Raw genomic sequence first — 26,705 nt, 5'->3', positions numbered from 1 at the left:
AATCAGCAAACCAAGTCTATTTCATTTTAAAGCATCAGGCTTTTGAAATTTTTAGGAAATTGCAGTGACAAAAACCTGAAGAGATGTAAGATTTAACTGAGAATTTCTCCTAGAAAAAAAAAAATTATCATTACAAAGGCATCAATTGCTATAAATTCAAATGCTGGTGATTTCTAGTACTTGTGTTCACCTTCTATAGAGTTGAAATAAAATAACTTTTCCTTTCTTGTTCACAATTAGATGAGGCCCTTGACCTATTTCTGACCAATACAGGGTAAGCTGAAATAATGTATACAATACAAACGCCTGGATCATTTAAAAAAAAAAAAAATTACAGGTCGGTTGTGTCTCTATCTTTTCCCATCTCTCAGTTGAGGGAGAGGTTCCAGCAGATTCTGGGGCTCCAAAGAATGACAAAGCCACAAGATGGAAAGCACCACAGACCGTGGGATTCCTTGCCTATTACTGAGTGAGAAATAAATGAATTTATTAAACTTCATTTGATTTGAGGGTTTGAAAACAATTATCCTATTCTGATGCATCTTCAGGATTATCTTGTCTATTTTTTGCCATTTAAATCTCCATATTTTCTTTTTGGAATCAGCTGGTAAATTGCCATGTACTCACACACACAGGCATGAAGACACAGACAGAAAATGCCTGCTAGGATTAGAACTGCAATTGTATTGAGTCATTTATAGGTTAATTTGAAAATAATTTACAACTCCATGACATTAATGCTTCCAACCCAAGGCCATAATGCATCCCTTTATTAAATTCTACTTATGCTTGTACAATATTGCATTATAGTTTTCTATGCAGATGTCTTATACATTCTCTCATTAGATATGTTTCTAGGTATTTGAAAATTTTGATATTTCTAAGTAATATTTTTTGAAATTTTAAATTCTTATGGCTCATTGCTAACATACAGAAAAATAATAGTTTTATTTTTAATTTTTTGAAGTCTAACACACACAAAGTGCACTAATATTAAGTGTATAGCTTGTTGAAATATTGAGTAGGTGTATATTTAATGTAACCAACACAGACATCAAGATAAAGAACTTTTCTGGAACCCAGTAAGTTCCCCCATGTACCTTAACTGTAAATAACTATTCTGTGACCCGATTTTAACTTCTACCACCTTATATTATGTATATATATTTTAAATTCATATAAATGGAATCATATAGTACGCACTCCTTTTGTTTCTGGTTTCTTAGGCTCTTTATAAGATCTTGAGATTTACCCATATTGTCGCATGCTCATTTCCATTGCTGTATCTGATTACATGAGTATACGTCAATGTATGTATCAGTCACATGTACATGAACAATTAGGTTTTTCCCATTTTTGTCTGTTAGAGGAAAAACACTCTGAACAAATCTGTATAGGTTCGGGCTTTAGATAGGAGGGTAGGAAGATCCTAATTCTTCACCTCTCACAGACTCACTGAATCTACGGCCGTGTATGTAATGATTTTCTCTGAAAACTGGCTCAGCCCATCAGGCAAATATGAGGGATCCCACAGGGAAGTGGGTAGGAACGGCAGAGACCATCTTGCCATAAACCCCACCCCAACCTTGTGGTAGGAAGGGAATCCACAAACTGGGAACCTGTCCCTGAGCGGGGTTTATACCCTACATCCCACACTCCATTTTTCAAGTCTGCTCCCTGAGAGACAAGCCCTGAAAACTGAAGACCAGCCGTGTATGCCACAACTCCTGTGCACAGCGGCAAACTGAGGCACGGCTTTTAAAAGCCTGTGTTCTAAGACCTACCTGCCCCCCCAGCCCAGAAGCCCTTTGAAAAGTGCCCAGACTTTCTGTGAAAAAGACTCAAGCTCACAGATAGTACGGACTGGTGTTTGCCAAAGGCAGGGGGTGTGGGTGGGCTAAGTGGTGAAAGAAGCCAAAAAGTATACTTTCAGTTCTAAGATTTGTAAGGCATAAGGATGTGATGTATAGCATGGTGACAAGAGTTAATGATGCTGTACTGCAGACTGCAAGTCGCTCTTGAGAGTAAACATTAGAAGTTCCCGTCATAAGGAAAAAAGTGACAGATGTTACAGAGACGAGGCGGGATCATTTTGCCACGTATACAAGTATGTAATCGTTACGTGGTACACCTGAACCTCATGTATGTCAACTATTCCCCAAGGAGAAAGTTAAAGTTTTAAAAAATGATAAGCAAATTCTGTACATATCTTTAGAATCACATATGCACTCTCTGCCTTTGGCATATACCTCAGAAGGAAATTCCTGCGTCATAGGAGATGCTTGTGTTCAGCTTTAGAGAATACTGCAAAACAGGTTTCAGCAGTATTTATGCCACTATTTTCTTCTAGCAGCAATGCAGGCGAGTTTGGGGGGCTCTACATCCCTGTTTACATTTGGTATTGGAGGGTTCTTCTGAAAAATTTCACTTTAGCCATTCCAGTGGGTGTTACACAAATTTACTGTGGATTTAATTTGCATTTTCTTGTTTAAGGAGGCTGAGCACGAGTACGTGTCTAGGGACATTTGGATATTTTCCTTCGTGAAGTCTCAGTTCAAATCTTGGTACACTTTTTACTGATTTTTAGAAGTTCTTTGTGTATATTGGAGACCGGAATTTACCTTTTATTCTCCCATTGATGTGTGCTGATGAGCAGAAATTATTAATTTTAATAAAGTCCAATTCATAAATTTTTCTTTTTATGATTAATTCCTTGTGTTATCTTAAAGAAATATTTTTCTACCTTGTAGTCATGAAGATGGTCTCCTGTTTTCTTCCAGGAGATTTATTGTTTTACCCTTCACATATATGTGTATGATTCATCTTGAGTTAATTTTTGTGTAGCGTTAGGTAGGGTTTTCCATGTGAGTATGTAAACTGACATGGTATCATTTTTCAAAAGCCATCCTCTTCCCACTAGTGGTGGCCTTATCTTGAACCAAGTGGCCACATGTGTGTGAGTTTAAATGGACTCTTTTCTATTGCTATCATTGTCTATCCTTGTAAATTTCCTTGCAATAACCATACCGTCTTAATTAGTGTAACTTTACGGAAAATCAGAGTTCTTATTCTTCAGGCTTTCAACTTATTTTTCTTTAAGGTAACCTTGGCTATTTTACATCCTAGCATTTCGATAAAATTTTAAAATCATCTTGTAATTTTTCACAAAATTCTGGATTCCTAACAAAGTGATACTGTTATTTCTTAAATGTTATATGTTATATTTATATTTATGTTATATATTTATGTTAAATGTTATATTTCTATTTATGGCTTATTTTTAAAAGTAAAGGCTCGCTCTATATTGATTTCATATATTCTGTGATCTTGCTAAATTTACTTATTATCTCTATAGTTTATCAATTTTTCAATTTTATTCATATATAATTTATTTATATATAATTTATATGTATATTATATATTTATAGTTTATAAATTTTTCTTTACTTTCTACTTGCAAATATATCCTAGAACAAGGACTTCTTTCCTTTCAATTATTACAGCTTTTTTTGATTGAGGGAACTTATTATACCAGATAGGATCCCTGATAGAAAGTTGACTGTAAGTGGTCAATTATTATAGTCCCACTGTAAATCTCAGGCAAGGTACATTGAATATTTCACTATTAGGGGCACCTAGGTGGCTCAGTCATTAAGCGTCTGCCTTCGGCTCAGGTCATGGTCCCAGGGTCCTGGAATCGAGCCCCGAGGCATCAGGCTCCCTGCTCAGCGAGAAGCCCGCTTCTCCCTCCCTCACTACCCCTGCTTGTGTTCCCTCTCTCTCTCTCTCTTTCTCCCTGTCAAATAAATAAATAAAATCTTTTAAAAAAAATTATTATTATATATCATTTGCTGTAAATTTTTTTTGTAAATACCCATGATCAGAATAATGAAAAATTTACCATACTTCTACATTTGCTAAGATTTTTTTTTAAAAAATCATAAATGGATCTCAGTTTTGTCAATCTTTCTATATAAATTAAAGAGATCATGTGCTTTATTCTGGTATGATATTAACTAATATTAATTAAATTTTGAATAGTAAATGAACTTGTATAATTGGAATAAAGCTCATTGGATCATTATAAAGTATCCATTTTACACATCACTGATTTGCTAATATTTTATTTAGGGGTTTTTCATCTACAGTGATGATAGAAAGTCCTTTAATTTTACTTTTTGTAATATTAGGTTATGTTATCAAAATTATGCTGGGCTTATGGCGTAGTTTAAAATGTTTCTTCTTTCTGTATTATTTGAAATTTTTTAGTAAGCTTGATGTTACTACTCCCATATTTGAAAGAATTTGCTTGAGAAGGCAACTGAGTTGGAGATTTTCCCATTAGGTAAGTTTTTAGTTACTGATTAAGTTTATTTATTAGATACAAAGCTACTGAAACTTCTTATTCACTCTTTGATATGTTTTGTTAAATTGATTTTTAGGTCATTGAATCTCAGTTTTCAGGTTTATTAGGTATTACGTGCTGACAATACATTATTTTTTTTTTCTTTTTGAAAAATATCCATAGTATCCATACTGATGGTTCTTCCTTTAATTTCTAGCATCACGGGGAATTTGTTGTCTCTCGATCTCTCTCTCACATTTTTTAGTGATTCGATTAGATTATACTATGCTAAACATAGTGTTCACATATGGATTATCAATTTCATCAATCTTTCCAAAGAAGTAACTTACAGTTTTGCCAAATTTCATTGTTTTTCTTAAACCTATTGATTCTGCTCTTAATTTCTTCTATTTCCTCTGAGTGTAGAATAGTTCCTTATGTAGATTCTTGAGGTCAATGCTTATATAATGAGTTATAGCCTGTTTTCCTAATATGTTAATTCAATACTAAAATTCTATTTAATCAATTCTATATTCCAGAAGTGTTGATATGTCATATTTTCATTTGTATACAATTCAAAATAGTTCCTATTTCCACTATAATATTATTATGCCAAATTGGTTATTTAGAAATATAATGCTCAATTTGCAGATATTTGGAGATTTTCTTATCTTTCATAAGTTCCTATCGACCTAGGTTCCACTGTGGTCAGAAAAAATTATTTGTATTAATGCATTCTTTGAAACTCTTTGATACTTGCTTCATAGCCCAAGATATTTTTATTTTAGTAATTGCTCAATATATAATTGATAAGAATGTGGGTTTTTTTTTTCTTGCCAGACATTACTGTCCACATAGGGAAATAAGAGCAGTTTTTCTCTCTGTATTCTGAAATATTCTGTATATTTGCTAATATTTGATTATTTTATCAATGCCTAAGAAAGATTAATTAAAAACTCCATATGTGATCACAAATTTGTTCATCTGTTTTTGAATTATATCAGCTTTCAATTAAACATTTTGAGTCCATATTATTAGATGCATAAATATTTAGGGTTACTGTCTTCCTTTCTAATTGCAATCTCCAGTCTAGATTATATTAACTTTTGGTCTTAGATAAATTCTTAATCATCTCATAATTTTTATCTTTTTAAAGCTAACACAATAAAATAAAATTATGTTAATTTTGCATATGCAATTTTTATCATTTAAAAACATTTTTACTAACTTTTTAATCAGGATAAGTGTACTCTTTAATCCCTGTTTCCTATTTCACCCATCTCCCCACAGACCTCCCCCCTTATAACTATCAGTTTGTTCATTATAGTTCAGGATCTGATTCTTCGTTTCTCTCTCTCTTTTTCTTTCACTCATTTATTTCTTAAATCCCATATATGAGTCAAATCATATAGTATTTGTCTTTTTCTGACTGGCTTATTTCACTTAGCATTATATTCTCTAACTCCACCCATGTTGTTGTAAATGGAAAGATTTCATTCTTTTTATGGCTGAATCATATTCCATATAATGTGCTCTGTTACTTACACCTCAAAACCACACATTCACGACATTATTTTAATATTTCCCTATTTTGTGAACACTTTCCCTAGTTCATGATATGTTTATATCCAATTATTCTACATTCAAATTCTATTCTCTTTCGCTCTTCTATGCTGAATTTGTAGTCTAAAAAAATAAATTGATGGCTAACATCAGTGTTTTTCTCCATCTTAATTATTTATGTTTATACCTGTGGTATTCTAACAGCTTAAATACAGTCCTCATCTGGGTCAATTAATAAAAGGATCTCTCAAGGTAGCAATGATGTTTGAATAAAAGCGTGATCAGATTATAATTATTCTTATTTGTTGTGATAAAAAAATCAAGTCATACTGAAAATTTTAATATTTAAGAGGGAGGCTTATTTTGTTTCATCTTGTTTTTGATTAGTTGGTTGGTTTAGCAAAGAGATTAAAACTCATGTAAAAACTCTTACTTTAAAATGAGGCTGATGTTATTATAAGTTTGAAAATTGATTTGCTAACAAAATTTACTCATGTGTCATGTTGGTTGACTATTGTTGATTGGTAGACTTTATGGATCATCAACATTAAAGCTTATTCTACTAAAGAACTTTTCCTACTGAATAATATGTGTTATAGACTAAATTGTTCCCCCCAGTCATATGTTGAAGTTCTAATGGCCAATGTAACTGTATTTAGAGGTAGGGCCCCTGAGGGGGTAATTAAGTTTAAATTAGGTCATAAGGGCAGCACCCTACTCCAACAGGACTGAATAAGAGGAAAAAATACTAGACACTTCATTCCTTCTGTCCACAGGTGCACAGAGAAAAAACAATGTGAAGGCACAGTGAGAAAGAGGACGTCTGGCAGCCAAGGAGACAGGCCAAATCTGATGTAATCTTGGATTTCCAGCTTCCAGAACTGTGACAAATAAATTTCTGTTGTTCAAGCCACTCAATCTGTGGTAACTTGTTATGACAATTACAATGGGTGTTAGTAAAGAACTGAGAAGGCGGTTACAAAGAAAAGAACGTGTCCCCTCACTTTTGCACACACAATTTTATATAGACCTTAAAAATATATTTCCTTGTCCTGAAAAGGTTATTGAGTTAGAAAATAGTAATTTTCATTGTTCAGGCTATTTTATTTTGTAGTATTGGGGTGGGGTTGACAGGAAGAAAAAATTACTAAATCATTATCTTATATTTTAATAGTCTATTATTTTCAGATACTTCTTTGTTTTCAATAATGGCTTATAAGCTAAAGTTTATTACCTACAAACTTAAGAAGTCACTGGTTTCAAAAAAATGTGTTTTAGTAAAGTGAATCATATTTGTAGTATTACTATTAACATTTTCAGAAATACAGAAAGTATATTACATGCACCGCTAGAAGCACCTACTGCCTTTATATTTGCTATGAAATATTTCCAAAGGACTTTCAGTGATTATTCCCATTTTTTACAGTATGACTCATCAATTGGCAATGTTCCACTGTTGTTTGCTACAAGCAAATTTGGTAGCAGATGGGTTTTCTGCACTGCATAACTACCAGAGTTTTTAGTTTTATTTTTATACAATGGTATCAAGTAAATTCATGTACTATCATCAAGTTTGAATTTTGCTTCTCTTATATCCACTATGCAAAATTTTTCTAATTTTGTGTTTTGAGAGTTTGAAGCTATGGCAAGGAAGTTTTGGACTCTGGAAGTTAAGATGGGAAATTAGAATTCACCTGTGTAAAGTTTTCTAGGTCCAAAGGTCAGGGAAAATCTTATCTCAACCATTACATCTTTGAATCCCTGTCCAGAAGGTAGTCTAATGATGCTTTTCAGTGGACATTGAAGCTTCTTTTTCATGTTCTGAAATATTGTGTCTCCATGAAACAGTGAACAGCCTAAAAGCCCTTGCAGCATAGATTTTATACTCTTGCAGAAATCAATTAGCAATCAAAGGCATTACTGACTAATCCCACATAAACAAGTGAAAAATAAAGTATTTAAGTCGTTGTTCCAAGAGGCCTTTATTCAAATTCTGCTTCAGCATCATGAAACTCCTTTAAAACCGACCATACATTTAAAGACTCATTTTCTTGTTTTCTTGAAGAAGAAACAAAGATTGAAAGAAATTGTGACTATCTACTATGGTTATTGAATAAATCGAGTAACTATGTTCCCCTTTTGTAAAAACATATTGTTTACATTATTCCAATAAACGGAGCATGAAATGTGCAAAAAGTTCCCATGAAAAATTTCTGCTTCAATAGGTTTCTGGCTTGCTATTTAATTCTTGTGCTAAAGAACTGCTTACAATAAAGTTAGAGAGTAAGGACTGGTTATCATTATTTCCCATTATGTCTACCCTAAGATTGGTTACCATAAAAAAGGGGTATATCGCTTTCCTCTTTTGAAGCAGATGACCAAATTGGAGTAAATAGGCTAAGGTGTCCAATTACCATAGATACAGGAAAAGGATTAAAGTATGTAATAGAAGGCGGAAACCAGTATATTAATATCTTCATGCAATACAGTATTATTTTGGTTAAAGAGTAGAAGAGCAGCATAATAATCATTTGACTAATATAGGTAGTTTGGTGTGCTGAATTCTCTACTGTATTACTTTAAAAATAAAGAAGGGAAAAAGACTATCAAAAATTAGATTTAACCTAAAGAAAGGGTGCTTTTTTTATTTTAAGATATACATATTTTAAATCCACACATATATTTTAGTATATATGTATATGTCGTTATGTGTATGTGTATACATAGAGATTGCTTTCAGCTAAGATCTTGGATAAAAAGCAATATGAATTAGAACTGTAGCTGGTCATACAGTACAAGTGAGAAGACTGTTTTTGTAAATAAATCACATTTTGGAGTCATTTGTTAACACTAGCATAATCTAGCCAGTCTTGACAACTGTACCATATTATAAATTACTGATGCTATTAAGCAAGACTTCCATATTTTAAACCTACCATGACTAGTGACTCCTCAAAAATTTGACTTCTCTAAGTCCTGAAGAACCTATATTTTCATACTATTACAACTTCATAATATTGAAATTGATCAGTAAGTTTGGACAGAATGTAGGGCTAAGTCCCAGTCTAGAGTCACGCTGGTCATAAGACATTTCATATACTTTCCAATTTTAAGAGCTTATCTTAGATTTAACCATCTAAGACAGAGGTTATTTTTCTTACAGACTACCTTCATCTTTACTAAAAAAACAAACAAACAAAACTAAATATTATTTTAATTCTGGAATCTCAGTTTGGATATTAGATATTTTATCATCTTTAGTTTCTTTTCTTTTTATCATCTTTAGTTTCAAATACATTCACCGTCAGCTTTTTGTGTTATACATTCTATGTGTACCTAGTGCATGTTTCCTAATAGGGCATGTTGCCGCTTACTACACAGTTCTAGTCGCCTTAACATTGTTCCCAATTATTTCTAACATTAATGTATCTTTTTTCGCAAAAACATGACAAAGACCAAATAATCTCCAACATTCAAGTCCTCTCACTTATACTGTCCTTCAGTGTCTCTTCCAAGGCTTCTGATAACTAAAAACTCACCTGCTACCCATTGGACTCTGCCTCCCAGCTTGGACCCTTGAACCTAAATGTGGATGAGGCATTGTTGTGGTCAATTAGCCACAGACACAGTCTATTCTTTTTCATTGGGTTGACCCTCTGAACACTGAGAAACTATTATGTGAGTAGGTCTTAAATTAAACATTACAAATACAGTCATAACTTATTGAGAGTTTGCTATATATCTGACATTTAGCAATCTTTGTAATACATTATCTTATTTAATACTCAAAATAATTGTTTTAGACACTCTCAATGTGTCATATTATATATGAGGGAAATATGGCCCCAAAATAGTAAATAACATACTCTAAGTCATGAAAAAGAGAAATGGAGGAGACAAGTTTAAAGTTGCTTTTGATTTAGAACCTGCACCCTTGATCATTAATTTATGGAACTTTTCTCATAGTACTCACTGTATGTTTTCATCAGAGTACCTTCTTTCTCAACAAGCAACCAGTTTCTCATCTCAACAGAGTCTTGGTTAGAGACCCAACCATTTTTTCTCACATACTGAGATATATCTGAATCCCAGTAGTTGACAGAGTGTAAGCTTAAAAAACATAAATTATAACTAAAACTTGTGCAGAATTTAGAGAGGTTCTTAAAGAACTGGAAATATTCCATGTTGTCAATGAACTCGGGCCTCCTGGTTGATTTAAGAATATATTAATAGGGCCAAAACTATTCAGTGAATTTTGATGATAAATGATTTTAACACACCAGGTTAGGCAGCTTAAAAGTATTCCTTTTTTTCCCTAGAATTTTACGTCTTCTGAAACTCCGCGTCAGCAGAACACAATGAAAAACAAAACATATTTTATATCCAGTAACTTGACATAATGAAGAATTATAAACTATTCCATCCTATTCCTTTTGAACCTATATTTTAAATGTTTAAAATACATGACTAAAACTGAATAGATATACCTACATATTTCCTAAAATGAAGATAAACAAAAATACGAAAATAAGCTATAATGACACAATGTAGAAATGTCACATAATATATGCATGTCCATATTTATATTATTTAGATAATGGGATTGCATCTAACCGTAGTATTTTATAAAATGCTTTCTAAAAACATTTTTATTGTGAAATATGACAGAGAAAACTGCATAAAATATAAATCATTATGAAGTGGATTTGCCTATAATTTTCGAAAAGGTTAAAAAGAAAGCATTTCAGAAGGCTTCACGTGACACTTCCTGATCATAACCTCCTTTATCCTCTGAGCAGCAGTCACTTATCTTACATGGTAACATTTACCCCATTAGTTTTTCCTTTTTTCATTGTGTACTAGTATCCACACAAAGTTTGGATTTTGTTTAAATGTAATCAAAATACATACATTCTATTGTGTCTTTCTCTCAACAATATGCCCTTAGCATTTTTCCAGGTTTTTGTTTATTTATGCAATTCTTTTATTTTCACTACTGTATAGCTCATAATATCAATATCTCATGATTTGTTGATAACACTCAATGGACATTTGGCTTATTGACAGCTTTTATGTGTTACAAACAATGCTTTCATCAGCCCTGTGCATTTTTTGTTTTTGTTTTTTGGATTTTTTTGAGGGAGAGAGAGTGTAGGTGAGTGCAGGAGCATGAGCGAGTGGGGAGTGGGGGCAGAGGGAGAGGGAAAGAGAGAGAATCTTAAGCAGGTCCCACACCCAGCACAAAGCACAATGCACAGGGGATCGATTTCAATGCACTGAGATCATGACCTGAGCTGAAATCAAGAGTAAGATGCTTAACCAACTGAGCCACCCAAGGTGCCCCAACCCTGCGCATGTTTTTGGATACACATAAACTTCCATTTCTGTGGAGTATACACCTAAGCATGGGATTGTTGAATCATAGGTTATCTGTCTTTTGCTCTATTAGATACTGTCCAATCTTTTCCCAATGCAGTTGTTCGGATTATATGTTGCATTATATATGAGTTCCAGTTGCTCCACATCTCCCCAACATCCGCTCAGATTTTCTAACTTCTTCAGGCCTGGTGGATGGGTCATAGTATCTCACTGTGGTTTTAACTGCATTTACCTAATTCCTAACAAGATTGAGCACATTTTCATCTTAATCAGTCATTTCAATTTCTTTTGTTATGAAGTCACCTGTTACGTTCCTTACCCATATCTCTACTTGTGTCTTTTTATTACTAATTGATTAGTATGCTTTATATATTCTGGCTAAAAAATATTTGCCTGTTATATCCATTTCACATATATTCCCCCCTCCTTTTGTGATTCGCCTTTTTACTTTATTTGGTCTCATTAGGAACAGAAGCTAGGAGTTGTAGTACAAATGTTATAGGTCATTTTTCAAAGCAAGTAATTCTTAAATAAAAACATAACATATAAAGAAAAGTATTAAAAATGTCAACTACATAAAAGAACTTTTGTTCTGTCCATATAAAATTCTACATAAGTAAGTAAATAAATAAATAAATGAAATTTAAAAAAAGATAAACAAGGAAAAGATATAAAGCATATACTTGATACAATAATAAAATGACATTAGATAGATAGTCTCACCAATCAGTCATAGAAAAAAAAGTGGACAAAAACATGACTAAGAATGTTCACAGAAGAGACACAAATAATTTATAAATATGAAATTGAAGTTTTAGTTATCAGATGTAAAGGAAAATACTGAGATGAGTATACGGTCACTGGCCTCTTTCCCTTGTCTGTTACCCTTTCTTTCTTACTATCCAATCACATGAAAATAAGATGAATGAAACATTAACTGATTTTAGACACTCAGTTAATTAATATAAAACTAGAAGTAAAAAGGAAATGAAAAGTCTGTAAAATATTAGAACATAGCTTTTTTTGCTTTGGATTTTTTTTTTTTTTTTATCAAAACACTGCAAAGGGGAGGTTAAACTTCCCAATACTAAATGAAAACCCAAGAAGCCAGAGCTCATCCAGAGGGAGTCAGCAGACTCTTGGTGAGTTGCTAATACACCACAGTTATCCACAGAGTTGGATATGAGATAGTCTGTTCCAAGTTGATGTGTTATCATTCAGTGGATTCTGAAAGTAAGACAATGAAAATCTGCTAGTTGCAGCAATACTCTGCAGAAGAGAGTAGCAACCGACCGGCTGAAGACTCACTTGTGACAACACGGAGGTAAGGCATGAGCTTTCCATAATCATTTGGAGGGTACTCTGTATGCGGTTTGAGTTTTGGCATCACTTAGGGGTACCAAGACCAGGATAATTAGGAGCATTATCTTTATTGCTAAGCTGATAAAGCCTAATGGATCAGCACTGACATTTTTGACATCCTATCAAAGATTGTGGAGAGAACAGAGTGCATATGCACTATAGACGAATCACAAATGGAAAATAACCAGAAATGTATCCTCATTCCAACCATAAAATTAGTACCTGAATTGTGCTGTGTGATATAGATGAATACTGATACAGTTTGTGCCAATTTTTTTAATACAAACTGAAGAAAAAGGAAAGATGGTAGCATCACTCTATTTTCATACTCGTATTAGGGTGTCTGACAACAAGATATAAACAGGAAAAAATAATTCCAAATGACAAATGGTAATGGTAGATAAATAGATAAACAAAAGAAAAAAGGAGAAGAAAAGAAAAGAAAGGAAAGAAAAGAAAAGAAAAAAAAAAAAGAAAGAAGACAACTCCCATTTGGAAAGTGGAGTTTAATACTCTTTTCTTGAGTATGAGGTGGACTTAGTGACTTGTTTCCAAAACACTGTATGGAAAATGCAAAAGAAGGTAACTTTACAATCAAGAATGTGGCAGACAACTTAAATTATTAAAATTAATACCATCAGTGACAGATCATGTTCATATTATATCCTCCACAATATCATAAAATGAGAAATATCAACTCCGTGGCATTCTCTACAAAAGTCATAACCTCAGTCTAATCATGATAAAACATCAGACAAACCCAAATTTAAGGACATTATTTTTTTAAGATTTTATTTACTTACTTAAAAAAGAGAAAGAGAGTGCATGCAAAAGCACACTGGAGTGGGGAGGCAGGGCAGATGGAGAGGGAGAAGCAGACTCCTCACCGAACAGGGAGAGTGCCACGCTCAATCCCAGGACCCTGAGATCATGACCTGAGCCAAAGGTAGATGCTTAACCAACTGAGCCATCCAGGCACCCCAAGGACATTCTTAAAAATACCTGATCAGTACTTGCCAAAGCTGGAAGGTCTTCAAAAACAAGGAAAATCTGAGGAACTGTCACAGATTAGAGGAGGATAAAGGAGACATGACTACATGCAATGTGGTAGACTGGACTGGACCCGAGAACAGAAGGACATGAGTAGAAAAACTGGTAGGATTGGAATAGAGTTTGTAGTTTAGTTAACAGTATCATATTAGTGTTAATTTCTTAATTTTGACAAATACACTATGGTCCCAAAAGATGTTAACATAGGGGAAGGCAGTGAAGGGTATAAGGAATTTTTGTACTATCTTTCTAAGTATTCTATAAATTGAAAATTATCTCACAAGTAAGTTTATTTGAAAAGTTTAAAGCTAACTACTATAATGATAGGTGATGAAATAAGTTCTAAAGTCTGTAACTGAAGTCACACATAGCAAAAGCTGTGGGTGTTTTCAGAGCATATTGAGCTAACGCTTGAGAGAAGAAGTATATGAGTTTTGGTTAATCTATGGATCAGAGGAGATAGAACATTATATTAAATTCCCTAGGGCTCTACATTAAGATCATCTGTGATCACAAAGTACCTTGTGCTCTGGGCCTGTGTCTGACAATCTAACATCACTTCAATAGGCATGGCTCAACCCGATAGCTTTTGTATCCCTGCCATAGCTAAGAGGGAAAAAATCTTCCATGTCAGTAAAATTATTGAACAAGACCCAGCAGAAAAGGATGTAGGGTCTGAATCATTTGCAGTGGATTCAATGACATAGACCTCTACAGTACTAAAGAAGTTCAGAGTCCATGTGTCCCCACGGAAATATTCCCAATTCTCGTGTTGGCGGGTTAACTATAGAAGAAAAGTGGATGGAGGGTGAGTCTGCTGGAGCTTTTAATTGTTTGCTTTGACTCTGGTTCTGCGATTCAAAGACAGAATGATATCACTGAAGAATTCTGAAATAGAGGTTGTCCTGGGGCCTCCCCAGGCTGAAAATCTCCAAGAAAAGAAAAACAACAACAACATGGGGATGTTTTAGGAATCTGTATGGACAATTTTGCTACCAGCATAAATTAGATAAGCAAAAGCCAGTCAGGTGTAACTACCTGGTGCTCAGAAAAACCTTGGCCTCAGTCAAGAAACACCAGCAAGATGACCAGAACAGTATCAAAGCCATGACATTGATGAATAGCAACCGCAAAGTCATCACAGTCCTACAGGGAGGAAAAAAAAAAAAAAAAAAAGATGTGCTCCTGAAGTACACAGCACAACACTTGGGGAGCAGCAGGAACATTCTCCATAGTTACGGGATGCATAAGAATGCCCATTTTTTGCAATATGTCACAGGAAGGAAAAATAGTCTCTAGTCTTAGTGTTGACACTAATAACTGCCTCAGAGGACCCCAGGAAATACCAGAGTTGTGAGCTACATGGTGCCTTTCAACAAATAAGAGCATATATCGGACAAATCAGTGCCATCAGCTCTCTTTGTTCCTTTGGGACAGCAAAGCCAGGATGTAAGCAGAGAAAGGAGTGAACATGCCCACAGCAGGTCCTCGTGCAATGTGGCATCCCCGGGGTACTCCACGGAGAAATGCGAGCTAGGGGAAGGGTGGTTCTGTGAACTCTAAGGACTAGGCAATAGGGCAAGGGCGGCATGACCCAGATGGGGACACACTGCTTCTCTTTTGGATGTTAGAGAGCTGAAGTCTCCAATGGTGCAATGTATTTCAGAAAATTAAGAGGTGTGGTTGGGAAACTCAGCCGAGGAACTATCGGGGTAGGTCTCAAATCTTAGATATTGCCTGAGACTCAAAGAAAAATGCCAGCTTTGGGGCTCTGCAGAAATTACAGCTGAAGTCTCCAGACTCAAGATGAATTGCGTCTGGAGCCTAATGTTTGAGAGAGCCACTAATGAAGTGGAAAAAATCTCTGGGTGGATGGTCAGCACCCCACAGGGCATGCTGTCAAATTCATACCGTGATGGCCCTTGATGTGTCAGAACTGGTGTCATACAAACTCCCAGCCAGTGAACACTGTGGAAGAGAGTCTCTAGGAATTTGCCCAGAACAATCAGGGGGTCCCAGGAAACGATTATCCATTTCTCTACGACTTGGAAGTAGATACACCTTTGAAGCTAAAGATATTTCCAAGGAACTATAAACATTTTTCTGAGGGATTCTGGTTTTGCTTCAGTGAAAAAGAAAGATTAGAGCATGTCTGACATTGTGAACTGTATGGTTCCTACCAGCGCCTCATGAAATACAAATCTGCAAGCTATTTTTATACCCTGAGTTTTGTAAAAATTTTCTTCAAATGTTTCATGAGACAGATACATATTTTTATGTGGCAGACAGTGTGACTACTCTCACTCTATTAACTTCTCCGTCTTTGATTCAAAACGTTGGTGTTCTTCAAGTATTAGCTGAGATTAATTTGTTCCAGAAAATGGGGACCTAGTCCCCAGCCTAGAGTTCCACATGAGGCTGCCTGGAAGTTGACAGATTTTAGAACAGTTTGCTGAAAAGAGATGTGGTTCTTTGGAGAATTTTTTTTTTTTTCTCCTTGATGAGAGACAGACTTTTAAGGTTCTTTTTCTTAAATTCATGCCATTTTGAACATTTGTATGCAAGGTATGGATACGATGTTTGGAGAATCTTGCAAATATGATGAGAAAGGCAAGAAAATCCACAAGATATCAACTGCATCTGTCTTAGTCTATTTGGGCTGGTATAACAGAAATATCATAAATTGAGTGACTAAAAAACAACAGAAAATTTCTCATAGTTTTGGAGGCTGGGAATTCAAAGATTAAGGCACTGGCAAATTTGGGGTCTGCGGAGAGTCTGTTTCCTGGTTCATAGATGGCCATATTCTCATTGTTGTCCTCACACAGCAGATAGGGTGAAGGAACTTTTGGGGTCCATTTATTTTAATTTTAATTAATTTATTTTTTTTAGAGTGGGAAGATGGAAAGAGATAGAAAATGAAGGAGACAGAGAATCTTAAGCAGGCTTCACACCCAGAACACAGCCTGACACAGGGCTTGATCTCATAATCCTGAGATCATGATCTGAGCCGAAATCAAGACTCAGAGGCTTAACCCACAGAGTCACCCGGGCAGCCCCTGGTGTCTCTTTTATAAGAGCATAATTCCTCATCACTGTCCAAGGGCCCTACCTCCAAGTATCATCACATTGGGAAAAAGGTTTCAACATATAAATTTTGAGGGGATAAAATTATCTGGTTTATAGCATCATTACTGATAAAGAACCGCCGAACCAATTTTGGATGTCAGGAAATTCTAATCTCCAAACTTTATCAAAAAAGAAAAGTAAACCCATTTCCTTAAGCCTCTTTTCATTAGGCATTGTTATTCGCAGCTGAAATTATCTAGATAGATGATAGATAGATACATGATAGTTATATAGAATGAGCAAAGCTATCAATGAAATTTTCAAAAGCTATTTTAATGTAACCTGAGTTTTCTCAATTCTAATTAGCCCAAAGACACACACAGGATCTCATTTTCTTAATAATTCATATTTTATAGTACTTGATTTTCTACCATCGTAGTAGAACTTAATCTTTACATACACACAGACATTGACCAACAACATGATTCTGACAGTCTCAAGATGGTCTTATCAAGTGATTGTTAACTAAGTCCATTCTGAATCACTTTGAGCAAAATTACAATTTAATTTGACATTCGTCTCCCTTCAGGTATTCTCTGATTAGTACTATATCCACGGACTTTGGACCACTTGTATTATTAAAGATGTGAGATGCTTTATTGCAAGTAAATAAACAATTCCTTTTTGTAATACATGTAATTCTCTGCAAAAGACCCAAAACAATGCTCTTATAACCCCAAAGTATCCATAAACTATTTTGTTATTGGTCTTGAGGTTTTAGGTCCAGAATCAGACATGCCTTGAATTATTCTAAGATACTGTGTGCTCATCAAGCTCCACTCCTCTTTGCCTATCTTCCTAGTTATTTTCAATCCCATAAATCACTTCGTGATTATACTGTTTTATACTTCCTCAAGAAAGAAACTTTTACTTATTCCTGCCACCTACATCTGTCTGTGGGAATAGAACTTGCCCTTCATACTCTAACTTAATAAGATAATGTTCTGTTCAAGAGCATATAGACCATTTGCAACATTAATTTCCATTGCCTGTCACAGCATCAACAATTTCCACAAAATCTTGCAGACTTTCTTGCTTCTAAATTAGAACAAATGCCAAACTAAGTTAACCTTGTTTCTTCAGACTTGTGTTAGTATTGTTGGCCCCTATTCAAAAATTCAGTCCTGCAGTGCTAAAGCCCAGGTCTAATCATTCCAGGTTTCTCCACACATGTCTCACTAGCAAGTCCATCGTGAATGAGCAGTCACTGCACAGTTTATATTTTCTGGTGTGAGTACATCAAATGTGCTCATATGTTTTCTTTTTTTATTGCTTTTTTTCTTCTTCTTCATATTGCTTTCTTAGATCTATCGTATATGCACCAACTAAAATACTTTTCAGAAGTGGGTAATATATAAATAATGAGTTAAGAAATAAGAAAAATAGAAAATTTGTTGAAGAGAGCAAATTTATAACAGCAGAATCTGAATTAGAATACCTTCTGGTGTCTCTATTCTCAACTTAGTTGTCTATTATATTGGTTCTTAAACCTTCAATAGGGATTTTTTATCAACTAAAATATTATCCTGTGAGACCTATTCTATGGAAGAGCTACAATTATAATTATTTTTAAATGTACCTAAAGAGAATTCTAAGACGGTCTCCAAGATTCAGTATCCGGTGTACATTTTCTGTGGAATCATTTCTCCTTGAGTGTAGACGTATGAATATGATGTATGGTCTCTCTTGTAATTAGGTTAACACATAGGACAAAGATGAGGGAATTTTGAAGATGTAATTAATACCCCAAATCAGTTGATTCTGTATTAATCAAATCAGGATTACTCTGTGGAGACCTGCTTTAATCTGGTAAAAAATTCTTAAAAGAGCAAGTAGGCCCTTCCTGAAGACAGATGTTCTCCTGCTGGCTTTGAAGTGTGGTGTTGTGCAAGCACATGAGGCCATGTGATAAGGAACCGGGGAAACTGCTACCATCAGAGGGTGATGCCCAGTCAACAAGAAGGTGGAGACTTGGAAAATGCAGCCTCCGGGAACCGGATTCTGCCAATAACCTGAATGAGTTTGGTAGACGTCTTCCAGTCTAAACCTTAATTGCAGCCCTAAGCAGGGGAAACAGATAAGCTTGGGCAGGACGCACTCATGTATGACTCATGGTAACTGTGAGATAGGAAATATATACTGTTTTAAGTTATCAAGTATGTGATCATTTGCCATACAAAAGCGCAAAACCAGTACAGTGCCTCTCTGAAAATAACCTACACATATTTCTCTCATATCATAGAATCCATTGTAGGTTCCTTGGAGAACTAGGAGAAATATATCATCCTTAAGTTTTTTTCACATTTAAAAGTGGCTGGAATCACCACCGATTTTGCAGTATCTGCATTCCTCCGTATCTCAAATTGATTTTATTATAAACCATTTCTCTTATAGTTTGTTGGTAATTCAGCTTTGAATAGTGCTTTCTACCAGTCTATTAATTATCGGCTGAGTGCTATTCTCAAGAACTGTGAGAGGTCTGGAGGTTTACCTTGCTTATAGCTAAAGTGCTAGTTTGCTGTGGTTTCATAGATCCTGGAAGAAAGCAGATTCCTGAATAAGATAAAATGGACCTTATTATTCATGGCATAGCATCAAGAAGGAGCTTCGTGGTTGCATCAGTTACCCTTGACGCTCAAGTATCCTGTGTGGCTGTTGCTCAGGTGAGTCTCACAGGTGTCTGAGGTGACGTCCCAGTGAATTGTGCCAGGACCTGAGAGTGCAGTTGCCTGGTTGCCAGCCTAACTCACAACATGTCAGCAAACTTTTCTAACAAACATGCCGTGGACACTGCACCTTCACTACGAGATCTGGATGAAGAACGTTGGGGGAGGGGATTGCGTGTGTGTGTGTGTGTGTGTGTGTGTGTGTGTGTGTGTGTGTGTGTATTTCCCCCCTCCTTGGCTGCTCTATCCCAGTTCTGCATGTGATCGCTATTCCCTATATCTACTTTTTCTTTTATTCTTTAGAATTTTCCTTACCATTGGTAGTTAGTCTCTATTACTACTTAGTATTTTCTTTGTATTAAAATTTCTTTGTTCAGGGGCACCTGGGTGGCTCGGTGGGTTAAGGCCTCTGCCTTCGGCTCAGGTCATGATCTCAGGGTCCTGGGATCGAGTCCCGCATCGGGCTCTCTTCTCAGCAGGGGGCCTGCTTCCTCCTCTCTCTCTGCCTCCTTATAACCTCTGTCTGTCAAATAAATAAATAAAATCTTTAAAAAAATAAAATAAAATTTCTTTGTTCAAATTACTGTAAGGTTTCATTCTCTCTCTCTCTCTTTTTTAAAGACTTTATTTATTTGACACAGAGAGAGAGAGATCACAAGCAGGCAGAGAGGCAGGCAGAGAGAGAGGGGGAAGCAGGCTCCCGGCTGAGCAGAGAGCCCAATGCGGGGCTCGATCCCAGGACCCCGAGATCATGACCTGAGCCAAAGGCAGAGGCTTAACCCACTGAGCCACCCAGGTGACCAGGTTTCATTCTCTTAAATGATACCTATCCCTACTCCTGATAAAAAGAAAGAATGGATTTCAGGCCTGGTTGCTAACCATTTTTAACCCAGTGAATACATAATCCACCCAAAATTCCACGGGCTAAACCAGAAGTCTTTAAATTGTTACTCATACACACCCTGAAATAATTTTTAAATAATAGATGATTACTACTATATTTTTAATTTTTAAAAAGTTTTCACAGGAACTTTCATTTCAAGAGATATGTAATTTCATTCTGTAAATATTGTTATTTGAAAACACAACTGTATTATTACAGTAGCCAAGGCGTGGAAATAACTTAAAGTGTCCATCAATGGATGAATGGATAAAGAAAGTGTAATATATATAACATGGAATATTTCCCAGCCACAAAAAAGAAGAAATCCAGCTATTTGCAACAAAATAAATGGATCTAAGGGACATTAGGCTAACTGAAATAAGTCAAAGAAAGACAAATACTGTATAATCTCACTTACATGTAGAATCTAAACACAAAACAAAAGAGAACTCATAGATAGAACAGAATGGTGGTCTCCAGAGACAGGGGTTGGGGGTGGGTGAAATGGGCAAAGGAAGTCAAAAGGTACAAACTTCCAGTTATAAGTAAGTCCTGGGGATAAAATCTACAGTATGGTGACTATAGTTAATTATACTATATTTGAAAGTTGCTAAGAGATTAGATTTTAAAATTTCTTATCAAGAGAAACATAATTTGTAACTATGTGTGGTGGTATGTTAACTAGACTTATTGTGGTGATCACAACATATACATATATTGTATCATTATGTTATATATATAAAAGTAATACAATGTCTGTCACTTGCATTTCAGTTACAAAATGTTATATCATTTTACAGTAATAAGTAATAATAATATCATTATTACTGATTTTTAAATTTCATGAGGAAATCTTGAACTTACAGAAATTTTATTCTTGCCTTTGTTATTCTTGAACTTAAATTTTTACTCCAATTTGTTCATAGACTATCACCTTAATATATTTTATGATAATATCTTTAATTTGTCATCACATATAAGAGATCTATAATAAAATATTTGTCTGGGTTTTAAGTATAAATGTTATTTTATTACCTGAGACCATAAGTCTCAGGATGTTAAAATTTTCTTTCAGAAGGGATTATCATTATATATATTTATATTTATATTTATATTTATATTTATATTTCAACTTGAATATATATATATTTTTTTTTTATTATTTCTTTTCAGTGTAACAGTATTCATTGTTTTTGCACTACACCCAGTGCTCCATGCAATACGTGCCCTCTTTAATACCCACCACCTGGCTCCCCCAACCTCCCACCCCCCGCCCCTTCAAAACCCTCAGGTTGTTTTTCAGAGTCCATAGTCTCTCATGGTTCACCTCCCCTTCCAATTTCCCTCAACTCCCTAGAAGGGATTATCATTATATATTTAAATTATATAATTTATAACTGACCAAACACTAAATATATTACCAGTTTTAACAAGTATTTTTAAACACAAGTGATAACATTTCACAGAAATATTTATCTTGGGGTGCCTGGGTGGCTCAATGGGTTAAAGCCTCTGCCTTCAGCTCAGGTCATGATCCCAGGATCCTGGAATCGAGCCCCGCATTGGGCTCTCTGCTCAGTGGGGAGCCTGCTTCCCTTCCTCTCTCTCTCTGCCTGCCTCTCTGTCTACTTGTAATCTCTGTCTGTCAAATAAACAAATAAAATCTTAAAAAAAAAGAAATATTTATCTTAATGAAATTAATCATAATCAACATCTACAAAGAAACTCCTTTTAATTATATACCTTTGATATTTTTTTTTAAAGATTTTTTTTTTATTTATTCATTTGACAGACAGATCACAAGTAGGCAGAGAGGCAGGCAGAGAGAGAAGGGAGGAAGCAGACTCCCTGCTGAGCAGAGAGCCCGATGCGGGGCTCGATCCCAGGACGCCGGGATCATGACCTGAGCCGAAGGCAGCGGCTTTAACCCACTGAGCCACCCAGGCGCCCCAATACCTTTGATATTTTTAAAACAAAATTTCTCTCACTGCTTAAGCAAATTTTATACCATCATATTAGAAAATTCTCCTTAAATAAAATTCAAATGTCAAAAGAAAACTTTCTGCTCCTTTTAAATTGCTAAAATTTTGTCTAATGAGAAGGGCATACTAAGAATAGTTTCTTGTATAATAATTTGTGTATTCAGCATCTCTGTAGAAGAGAAAAAAAAAATCAAGCAAAAACCAGACAACAAAAAGAAAAAGAAACAAAATGAGCCAATACACAAATGATAATTTAAGTGTCATTAAAATTTGGTGTCAAGACAGCTTCCATTTTTATCCCTGCTTTATATAATGAGTGCTATGCCAATTCACTTAAATCATGACATTAATTTGTGGAGTTAGATTCAACCAGAAAATTTTACAATTCCTCAAAGCATAAAAAAACAACAACTCACTATTGTAGAGAAAGTTGTCATATATTCACTACATCTGTTACTGTCTACAGTGGAAATAAATTAACTTTTTATGTCTACAGAGTAATTATCTAAACAAAAAAATACAGTAGTGATTTTTTTCCTAATATTGTCAAGAAGCACCAGAATTCATGACACAAAAATACTAATGAACCATACATTAATATTAATGTACTCCTTTGGGAAGGGAGGGAGATAACAGAAGTCTGAAAAACTTCATCCTAAGTTAATACAAAAGTAACAGACCATTTCTTTAATGCATACAAAATACAAATGAAAAGACATTTTGAGTATTTTATATTTTATCTTTCTTCTCATAAGTCTAGGGTTCGTTTTTGCTGAAAAAACAATTAATCACATGGTGAAAATTCATTTTACTGTTTTAGTTCAATGAACTGTGAATTCTATACTTCCTTGATTTTATCCAATAAGAAAGTAGAAAGGTTGACTTGCCCCACAAATTTTATTGAACATAAGAAAAAGCTAAGATTGGCACCAATTAGGAGATCATATCTACCCATATTCCATAGGGCTAATGAAGAGATGAAATGTGGATTTATAGTCTTTTAAATCGCTAATATGAAACACTAGCAGAACTAACTTTGAATCCATAACCAGGATTGTATTAAATGGGATATATATTTCATCCAAAAACATTCATCCAATAACGTAGTAACCAAATCAAATTCCCTCAAAACGCATTATTTTATATCTACTTATATGTAGGTAGAACCAGCCAAATGAAAGGCGGCAACCAGAAAAGCAAAAGAAGGTAAAGCAAAGACAAGAACAATGTTCTAATCTGGCAAATTATTTTCATAAAAGAAAGATACAGGAGATTAAATGACTTGTCCAGTGGTTCAGACCTATCTAAATTAGACCCAGTCTAGGACTCTAAATTCTCAGCAACAACTTGAAGGTTTTTAAAAAAAAAAAAATTTCGGTACATTAAAAAAAGAATTTAGCACAAATATCTGAGATAAAAATGTTTAAAATCATCCATGACTTTCCAGTATAGGGCCAAAACCCCCTTGCTCTGCCTTACAGGAACTAATTTTGAAATTTTCAGGAATTTTGTGAGACAGTTTTTATATACACAGTCATTATGATCCCCAAGCCAGACAAAGATCCCACCAAAAAGGAGAATTACAGGCCAAAAACCCTGATGTACATGGATGCAAAAGTTCTCACCAAAATACTAGCCAATAGGATCCAACAGTACATTAAAAGGATTATTCACCATGACCAAGTGGGATTTATTCTTGGGCTGCAAGGTGGTCCAACATCCGGAAATCAATCAATGTGATACAATACATTAATAAAAGAAAGAACAAGAACCCTATGATACTCTCAATAGATGCTGAAAAAGCATTTGACAAAATACAGCATCCTTTCTTGATTAAAACTCTCCACACTGTAAGGAAAGAGGTAACATGACTCAACATCATAAAAGCCATATATGAGAAGTCCACAGTGAATATCATTCTCAGTGGGGGAAAAACTTCAGGAACATAGCGGGGATGTCCATTATTACCACTGCTGTTCAACATAGTACTAGAAGTCTTAGCCTCAGCAATCAGACAACAAAAAGAAAAGCCATGCAAACTGGCAAAGAAGTCAAACTCTCATTCTTTGCAGATGACATGATACTCTATCTGAGTAACCCAAAAGACTCCACCCCAAAATTGCTAGAACTCATGCAAGGATTCAGCAAAGCAGCAGGATCAATACACAGAAATCAGTTGCATTTCTATACACTAACAATGAAACAGAAGAAAGAGAAATTAAGGAGTCGATCCCATTTACTATTGCACCAAAACCATAAGAAACCTAGGAATAAACCTAACCAAAAGAGAAGGGATCTGTATCCAGAAAACTATAGAGAACTCATGAAAGAAACTGAGGAAGACACAACAAAATGGAAAATTTTTCCACGTTCATGGACTGGAAGAACAATTATTGTTAAAATGTCTGTGCTAGCTAGAGCAATCTATACATTCAATGCAATCCTTACCAAAATACCATCAACTTTTTTTTCACAGAGCTGGAACAAGTAGTCCTAAAATTTGTATGGAACAATAAAAGACCCTGAATAGCCAAAGGAATGTTGAGAAAGAAAACCAAAGCTGGTGGCATCACAATTCCAGACCTCAAGCTCTATTACAAAGCTATACTCATCAAGACAGAATGATACTGGCACAAAAACAGACACATAGATCAATGGAACAGAAGAGAATCCAGAAATGGACCCTTGACTCTATGGTCAACTAATCCTCAACAAAGCAGGAAAGAATATCCAACGGGGGTGGGGGGAGACAGTCTCTTCAACAAATGGTCTTGGGAGCATTGGACAGCCACATGCAGAAGAATGAAACTGGACTATTTCCTTACACCACACACAAAAATAGACACAAAATGGATGAATGACCTAAATGTGAGACAGTACTCCATCAGAATCTTCGAGAAGAGGGATGCCTGGGTGTCTCAGTCAGTTAGCCAACTGCCTTCAACTCAGGTTATGATCCCAGAGTTCTGGGATTGGGTCCATATCAGTCTCCTTGCTCAGTGGGGAGCCTGCTTCTCCCTCTGCCTGCCACTCCCTCTGCTTGTGCTCTCTCTCTCTCTCTCTGACAAATAAATAAATAAAATCTTTAGAAAAAATCCTAGAGGAGAGCACAGGCAACAACCTCTTTGACCTTGGCCACAAGAACTTCTTGCTAAACATGTCTCCAAAGGCAAGGGAAACAAAAGTAAAATGAACTATTGGGACTTCTTCAAGATAAAGCTTTTCCACAGCAAAGGAAACAGTCAAAACAAAACAAAACAAAACAAAACAAAAAACAAAAGACAACTGACAGATGGGAGAAGAAATGACATATCAGATAAAGGACTAGTATCCAAAAATCTATAATGAACTTACCAGATATTTCTCCAAAGAAGACACCCAAATGGCCAACAGACACATGAGAAAATCCTCAACATCACTCAGCATTAGGGAAATATAAATCAAAACCACAGTGAGATACCACCTCACACCAGTCAGAAGGGTTAAAATTAATAAGTCAGGAAGTGACAGATGTTGGCGAGGATGCAGAAAAAGGGGAATGTTCTTACACTGTTGGTGGGAATGCAAGCTGGTGCAGCCACTCTGGAAAACACTGTAGAGGTTTCTCAAAAAGTTGAAAATAGAGCTCCCCTACAACCCAGCAATTGCACTACTGGGTATTTACCCAAAAGATGCAAATGTAGTGATCCAAAGGAGTACCTGTACCCAAATGTTTATAGCAGCAATGTCCACAATAGCCAAACTATGGAAAGAGCCCAGATGTCCATCTGAATGGAAAAAGAAGATATGGTGTATATACATACATATATACATACATATGTGTGTATGTATGTGTGTGTGTGTGTGCGTGTGTATGACAATGGTATGTATACATATATGTATATACACACAATGGAATACTACTCAGCTATCAAAACAAAAACAGAATCTTGCTTTTGCAGCGATGTGGATGGAATTAGAAGGTATTATGCTAAGCAAAATAAGTCAATCAGGGAAAGACAATTATCATATGATATCCCTCATATGTGGAATTTAAGAAAAAAAAAGAGAGGATCATAGGGGAGGAGAAGGAAAAATAAAACAAGATGAAACCAGAGAGGGAGACAAACCATAAAAGACTCTTACGGAGGGAGCGAGGTGGGGGAATGGGGTAACTGGGTGATAGACATTAAAGAGGGCATGTGATGTAAGGAGCACTGGGTATTATATAAGACTGATAAATTACTGACCTCTACCTCTGAAACTAATAATATATTATATATTAATTAATTAAATTTAAATTCAAGGAAATGAAAAAATATATAAATTAAAAATTAAAAAGTAAACATTGTTGGAAATTTAATTAT

The sequence above is a fragment of the Martes martes genome (assembly GCF_963455335.1).
Source record: "Martes martes genome assembly, chromosome: 3".
NCBI lineage: Eukaryota > Metazoa > Chordata > Mammalia > Carnivora > Mustelidae > Martes > Martes martes.
The sequence above is the reverse complement of the archived record's forward strand: the minus strand, read 5'-3'. Positions refer to the sequence as shown.